The sequence below is a fragment of the Streptopelia decaocto genome (genome assembly GCF_964273445.1).
Source record: "Streptopelia decaocto genome assembly, chromosome: 4".
Classification (NCBI taxonomy): domain Eukaryota; kingdom Metazoa; phylum Chordata; class Aves; order Columbiformes; family Columbidae; genus Streptopelia; species Streptopelia decaocto.
Window position 1 is genome coordinate 54,366,464 of NC_138658.1, and position 7,805 is coordinate 54,374,268.

Sequence of the window (7,805 nt, forward strand, 5' to 3'; positions counted from 1 at the left end):
TACAATGCTTGCTGGTTTTGAAAAAAGTGTATTAATTATGTGAAACACTGAGCCCAGCCCAAACATCAAAAGGACTTGTAGGTGCTCACCTTCTCACTGGAGGTTTCCTTGATGAACCCAGTGATCAGTGCATAACCATATTATTTGTCCTTAACTTCTGCTGCTTTGCATATATGTAATGCATCTGCAATCATTATGATTTCATAATTCTTCCACACTTTCCTAATCATAAAATTCATACTTCAGTTTAAAAAACTGAATTCATACTAGAGATGTTTTCATTATTTTATGTTTTGCTCTTGTGATCATAGAATGAGGAAGATATTGAACCTGCAAGGAGAGAGAATGGAAAGAAGGATGGATGAGAGGTGGCAAAAGGTGAAGGAAAAGAAAGGAATTTTATGTCTTTTTCTCCAAGCAGAGATATCAATATCAATATCAATATCAATATCAATATCGATTGATATTTAGTAGAAGAATTCGTAAGAGATTTAAGACAAACTTTGACAATCTTGACAAGAGGAGTATTTACTAAGTGGAGGGGCAGTCCCCATTTCTACCAAATTTAAGTCTACTGGCAGGAGTGACCGCCTTTTTTATTTACCTATTGTGAAAATTTTGGGCACAAAGCCTTTTGCCCTGTATCTCGTAGGGGTTTGAAAAATCACTAAATCAAGCAATTAACAAAAGTGACTTAGCAAAGTGACTCTGAGGTGTAGAAAAATCTTGTTTTGTCTCCACCTAATACTCAAAATCTCCCATTCTTCTGAGTTGCTGCTCAAGCTCAGAAGGAAAAAGGAGACTGAAGTGAAGGGAATATCTTCCTTTAGAAAATGCAACTTGCAGAAATTACTGCTCTGCATTGTTGACACTCTTTTAAGCACTAGCAGGAGGCAATGATTTGGACTCATTTGACTCTCTTAAAATGAAATTATTGGTAGGATTGTGCCAGCATTAGCTGGTGAGTTCTTCTCAGCAACATCAACTGGTGGCAATGACAACATTCCAGAAGGCTTATTTAAAATACAGAGTGTATTATGCAATTCTTTTTATTTGTCTGTTGCACAATCTATTTGCTGATACTTGTTTCTTTCCCTCCCTCTCTCTCCCCTAGGCTATCAAACAAAGCTGCCCAACCTTACACTCATCCATCAACCCTGAGTTATTAAGAGAATAACTGCAGAACATTTACAAGTGGATGGGATGGAGTGCTGGCTGCTTTTCAAGAACACAGAGTCAGTGCTACAAAAACTTTGCAAGATGGCAAATTTTCTCATGCTGCCTGTTCCTTGTTCTGCTGGGACCTGCTAGAAGGAATGATCTCTTGAATTTAGGTAACTAATCTAGGCTGATGCCAAAACTGTTAATCATCATTTTATCTGAGTAACATATGCTTTTTTTTTTTTTTTTAACTATTAATCAAAAAGACTTTGGGATATATTGGAGGGAAGGAAGGGATCAGGATAAGTGCAGACATCTGAGGACTTGTCTTAAATGGCATTCTCAAGGACAGGCTAAAAAAAAATCAATGCAGGAAAGCAGAGGTTAAGACATTGTGTCTCACACCAGAAGCACAACCAAATGAAGGTAAAATGGTCATACTAGAGGACATTTTCTCACTGATTATAATTCAGAGGTTGTGATGGAGTGGAGTTGCCATGTAATAATCTAAGAATTTGATCAGCAATTTAGGGTGTACACAAAGACACCTAAGCTGGTGCAGTACAATTTACTCCTGCAGCTTGAAGATCTGGGAAGCACAGTGCAGAGGCTCCATGCAAGCCAGCACTGAACTAGAAGCAATATAGTCCTGAGTGCAGTGCCAGCTGAACATGATTCTTCTGCCTCCCAGTTCCACTTGGCATATCTGGACGGTACTTTGCTGTGCTGTGTGGTCTTGCCAAATCAGCTCAGTGCTAGCTTGGGGATCTCTGCATCATGTTTGCTGCAATGTAAATGTACCCTTAGAAATTAAGCTATTTTTTTTTACTTCCAGAGGGGTAGGAGAATGTTTCCTGGCTAGCCAGCATTGCTCTAATTAAGTGGGACTGTGGGAAGAACAAAACATGTCAGTCTGTACAGTGACTTTCAAGATAACAGTATCCTGGCAGGCACTGAAAAGCTGATCCCTTTGAGCATCTTGTGTTCTGTTCGGTGAAAAGCTTCAGGCTCTACTTTGCTGGTTTAGATGCTTGAAAGTCCAGAGATCAGCAAACAGTTAAGAAGCTGTTCCCAACAGGGAGCACTCAGCTGTCAGGAGCTGCCACTGGGCACAGGAGGATGCGGGGAGAAGCTCTGGAGTCCGGAGGAGCAGCCATCATAGGCAGCCATAGTGGGAGGCATGCAGACAGATTGTATAGATAGCTGTTTTGTTGTGGTCCATTTTCTCTGTCTTGCCTTTGTTCTCAGTAGGTCAGGCTCTGCTTTAGCAAGGCTGTTTGGTGATGGACACTGCTCTGCTCCTGGAGGCAGAAGAAGTGAAGATGAGTCAGGACCACGAGGTCATCCTGGCTGACCACAAGGAACCGGAGCCTGGAATAATCACAGGGCTCCACGGCAGGAATGTGGCAGCTGGGGGCCTGGCACTGGGAGAGTGTGGATCTGATGAGATCAGGAATGTAATTTACACAATTCTAATGACAAAAGTTATGAACTTGCATTTAAAAATTCTTCTTTTCAGTGTCAGTTCAGGAATTGGCCACCTTTTTTTGTCAGTAAAACTGGCATGTCAGATGGCATATAATATCAGGAAAAGTAGCATATTTACACTACTAAAATATAACTAATTATAGCAGTTCCCACACTGTCTGTGCTATGTTCACTCAGTAAGAACACTGCTTCGTGACTCCACCCTGCATGGATTGCAATTAGCTGGCTGTTACCAGTCTGCTTCATGTTGTGAAGGTCCTCAGCAACAGCAGCACAGAGAGTGATGTTAGGGAGCATTTACCAAAGTTGTTGTTTGTGAAGAAATATCACAAATTGAGCCACAAATACATGGAACATGGGGTAAATTCCTGTTATAGCCTCTACACAGGAGGGAAACAGAATGAAAACTCATGGTCCTTCTCCCTCTAGCTGCCCTTTTCTCCCTCCTTTCATGACTTCATTTCATATCCTCCCTCTGACTTTCTTCCTACTGCATGTTGCTGTGATGTACGTCACACCTGCCACCACCTGGCCCTAGCACCCCCTGCCTTGCCTGCTGACTCTTCTCCCCCACTCTCAGTTGCATTGGCTTGTATTTTCATCCTGAGACCCTGTTTAGCTCATTAATTAGGCTTCCTTCTGCTTTCCCTCCCTCCTGATGTGGCCTTCAACTCTGGCTCAACACTTTTAACAAAATTCCTCATTATAGACCTGATATTAATGGAGCACATTTCTCTTCTTCTTTAATTCTTCTTCAGCACTGTCCTTATCCCTTGTTTTATTTGGTTCTTCCATTATTCCCAGGCCATGAATTGCCTCAAAGCCTTGATCTACCACATCAATGCTTCTCTGAGCTTTGGTGTTGCGCTGACACCATGGGTGCTCGCTGTAATCCTGATCATGGTCTGAGGAATAGTGTTGCCACATGAAGAAGCAGTGAATGTTCATAGAGGTTAACCCTGATTTTAGGGACAATTTCCAGTCCCTTGCTGGCACATCTGGTTCAGAGAAAAACTAAGTACCCACTGTCTACTGTCAAGTCTTTCTCCTATATGTTATTTCAGGTCTATCCCGCAGTAAAACATTCCTGCCTTTTTCCTTACAATACTTGCAGGTACAGCTATTATATTGATTCTTCTGCTCACTCTTTGTTTTCTAGGGCAAACAATATGCTCAAGAAGCCCAGGAGAAATCCCCCCATCTAATCCTTCTAGGTTAGAACCAACCCAGGGACCTCACTTCTTTGCACTCTTCCCATGTTGGCTTCTTTGTCAACCAGCTTCATGTGATCATCTCCCATATTGCAACCAGTGGCAGGCTCTCTGTTAAAGTTTATAAAGCTGCTTTTTTCCAAATTATTAATTGTGCTCCTCCTTTTGTTTTTGTTGTCTCAAAAGCAGTCCTACACACCAGTGCCTAGAAAGGCAGAGTGGCTTATTCTTTTCAGGATAAGCCATGCCAGGCCAAAAGAGAGCAGCAGAGTTTGTTTCATTCTTTTAAATTCTTAGTGTATCAAAAGGACCTTGTACCAATGCTATTTTCTGTTTATTTGTATTTCCACTCTCCCCATAGTTTTCCCTGTCTTCTCCTTCTCTATGAGGGTCAGAGACATTATCATTGCATCCCATATGGGGCAAGTCATGCCAACAGACAAGAGGTGTGGTGGAGTCTAATCTGGGCCACACAACTTTCCCTTGTGTATCTAGGCCATCCAGTCCTGAGTTATTTCAGGTAATGAGTTCAAGATAAATCTACAAGCCATTAAGAAGACAGTATCAGTTGCTGCTGTGTTGTTTGCTCTGTGAACAGAATTCCCAGGAGCATTGATTTTGAAGCTGATATGAGAGGGGTTTTATTTTTTTCATTGTCTCATAGACTAGAGCAGTCAAAGTGACTTTCCATGCCAAACCAGGAACAGTTGCAAGTATTTTCTACAGAAGGACCATTCACACAAACTAAATGCATCAGGCATCTCTAAGAAGCAGAGCAGACCATTCTTGAAAGCAAAAACTCTCAGCTGACATCTTGGCTGGAATTAAAAATCCTGTTGTGTGATGCTGAAACACTTCAACAATCTTCTGCTGAAGGCTGTTTAGGAGAAGACAAAGTTCTAGTTCTTTTTCTCCCTCCCTCTTTTTTAAGGTGAATTTAACTGTGTTAAAGGGAGCAAAATTGAGACCATGATGAGGGAAAGAACTGGTGCTTTTTCTGGGAGTGCAAAACCCACCATACTTGTCTATTGTTGGCTGGCACTATCCATCCTCAAACAGCTGGTTTCTACGGGTCACCATCAGGGCTGTAAACTCACAATGACTTATTGTCACTATCAAACTAAGTGCATTAGAATCATGACACACTTGAGCATGAAAACATAAATCTTAATTTGCCATCATCAGTCCCCTGAAGTGGCTGGCACTGGAAGAACAGCACTTTCAAAACTGTAGACCAGCTGCTCAGCCAGTGTAAATCAGCATAGGATGTTGTGAGGCAGAAAAACATTGATACTGCTTGAAGGTTGTTTTAAACAGATCAGTGAGTAACTAGATGTTTAACGTGCCCACTGGGAAGTGTATACAATGAGAGTCTGGTTTACAGAAACGAAGATTTAAATTATATATGAGAAAAAAAAATCTAGTGGCTAAGCACCAGGCAGGCTATGTTACAAATCTTCACTGGAGGTTTGTAAAAACTGATTAGACCAACATCTGTTACACATGGACAGGTTCTGCGCCAGCTCAGGGGCTGAAGTGGATGTGCTCTGGAGGTCTCTTCAGTGCTTGTACAGCACTGAGAAATGGACCCTGGCACTGAAAAGGTCATAGGATTAGCAAAACACCTTTGTTTCTTGGCTTCCTGTTCAAGGCAGGCCAGAAGATTTGCAAATCGGTTCACTCCCACGTGTTAACCTCAGTCTTGTTCAGCCGAAGTTTCTCAGCCTGCAGTTCATTTCTGAGTGGAGCTAGGAGAGGAGACAGGCAGTGCACCTAAATCATTCTAGCAAATTCACTAGCAAATGTTAAATCACTCCAGTAAAATTTTAATATTCCTTTTCCTGCTAAAATGAGCTATAACAGCTATTTAACTACGTTGTAGTTAACTGTGCTATGTGAGTATCTAGTTATTACTGTATAACTGTATAAAATATAGTTAGAAACCCACATACTGTTACCTATCAAGTAGCATATAATAGCTCTGTGTGTGGTTTTTCAGAAGGCATTTTATAGAGTTAAAGCAATGGAAAAGCTTCCATTTGCTTCAATGGAAAAGCTTCCATTTGCTTCAATGGAAAATGCTTCAGAATTAAGGGGAGAATATTAGTGTATTTTGACATATAGTAGTTTCTACAGTAAGTGGTAGGCACAGCAGAGCCTTAATGGTATCATAGGACTGGAATTCACAGCATACACCCTTCCAATGGATTTTGCTAAGCATGTTACAGTAAAAAATATGTTCTTCCATCTTAGTCTGTCCTTTGACATTTGTCCTAAGAAATTTTTAGTATTTTTGTAGTGCATGAGGCAGATTTTAGTGGCTCCTTTAGTGACCTCTCTTCTATGGGATTCTCTGCACTGGCTTGCCCAGTCTCCTGTTTGTGTGCAGTTTAGGGACCAACAGGCTGCATCAGAAGAGGGACAGGACAACTGTATTTTGAGGAGAGCGTTGTAGTTCCTCCAAATTCCCGTGTTGTTCAGCCCACTTGAGTGGAATAGTTTTGGGGCAGGAAAATGCTTTCTCATGTAGTGCCATTAAGACTGAGACCAGACAGGCACTGGGGTGTTTCCCGAGCTGTGCCTGCGGGCGGGTGTGCTGCAGGAGGGCCTGCAGGCATCTGCAGCCTCAGGGGCCCTTCTCAAGGCGAAGCCTCATGGCCTGACCTTGGAGGGGAGACCACACAGTGTACGCACAAGGAAAAGAGCAGGTTGGATCCCTTTGGGAGCCCAGAGTGAAACCCCTGCTAATTAGCCGGTGATCAAGGTCAGGTGCGAGTACCCACACACACCTTACACCAGTGTGTCTGTGTGCTGTGTGACAGCCAGAAATCCAAGGAGTGGAGAAAGAGCACCCATCATAAGCACCCAGAAAACATAATGTAAATTCCTGGCTTTATAGAAAGGCACTTGAACCTGTGTTTTTTGAGGTTTTTAAAAGAATCCCACAGATAACTGACCCTGACATTGCTAGATGCTTATGCCACCAATTGTGCAACATAGATTGCCAGGCCAGTTGACATTCAATTACCTGTTGATGTTTTGAGGGATTATTCTACTGGATGGCAGAGCCAGCTGTGGACCAGCCATACCTACTGCTGTAGGAGGAATGTCACCCAGGTGCAGCTCCGCTTCTTGCAGAGTCCTCTGGGTCTGGTAGAGGTTTCACTGCAGTTGTGTTGCAGAGTCTGAGGACAACATTGCTTTGAGGGTGACAGTGCACTGGAACAGGCTGCCCGGAGAGGTTGTGGAGTCACCTTCTCTGGAGACATTCAAAACCCACCTGGACAGATTCCTGTGCAATCTACTCTAGGTGAACCTGCTTTAGCAGGTGGGTAGGACTAGATGATCTCCAGAGGTCCCTTCTAACACTAACCATTCTGTAACATGAAGCAGCACAGCTAAACTGAGCTCATGGGTTTTAAATGGAGTAGTCCTGCTCCTCCCTCCTTCCTCCTGCCTCACCCTCCCAGTCCACCCTCACACTTTGTTTTCACCCTGGTAAAAATAAAGTCTTTACAGTAAGGACCAGTGCTGGGCTCCAGCCAACTATGTGCAGAGCCACCTCAGGCCCCCTCAGTTGCTTTCCCAGTACCAGGACTGCAGAGCAGGCACACTCACATTTGGCACAGCTGGCGTTGAGCCCCAACCCAGACAGATCGCTCAGCGCTGGAGAGAAGAGTGTGCTTCAGAAGAACTTGACTTACTTGGTACTGGGTTAAGTAAGCTTGTTATCTCTGGCCAAGTGCCAGTGTTGTTAGTGCTGTGTTGTCTCTGGGCAACACTATCTGGATGTCCCTGTGTCACCCTCACCAGTGCCTGCATTATATGGCTCCTGCTGTTGTTTGGGGTGTTCCAGCCCTTCTGTTTCATCCCTCAACTTCTTTGAGTTGTGTACTTCTTAATGTATGCTGTGACATTTCAAAGGAAGGAAAATCAATTTTTTCT

At 43.1% G+C, this 7,805-nt stretch overlaps 1 long non-coding RNA gene across 1 annotated transcript; it reads right to left on the reverse strand.

The window, feature by feature from the left end:
- Positions 1-219: 219 nt before the first annotated feature.
- On the reverse strand, positions 220-7,553 carry LOC309439396. Its single transcript, XR_014183975.1, has 3 exons — positions 7,479-7,553; positions 6,950-7,045; positions 220-2,462 (listed from the first exon to the last, which is right to left on the reverse strand). It is a non-coding gene; the product is annotated as an uncharacterized lncRNA (long non-coding RNA).
- Between the last annotated feature and the right edge of the window lie 252 nt (positions 7,554-7,805).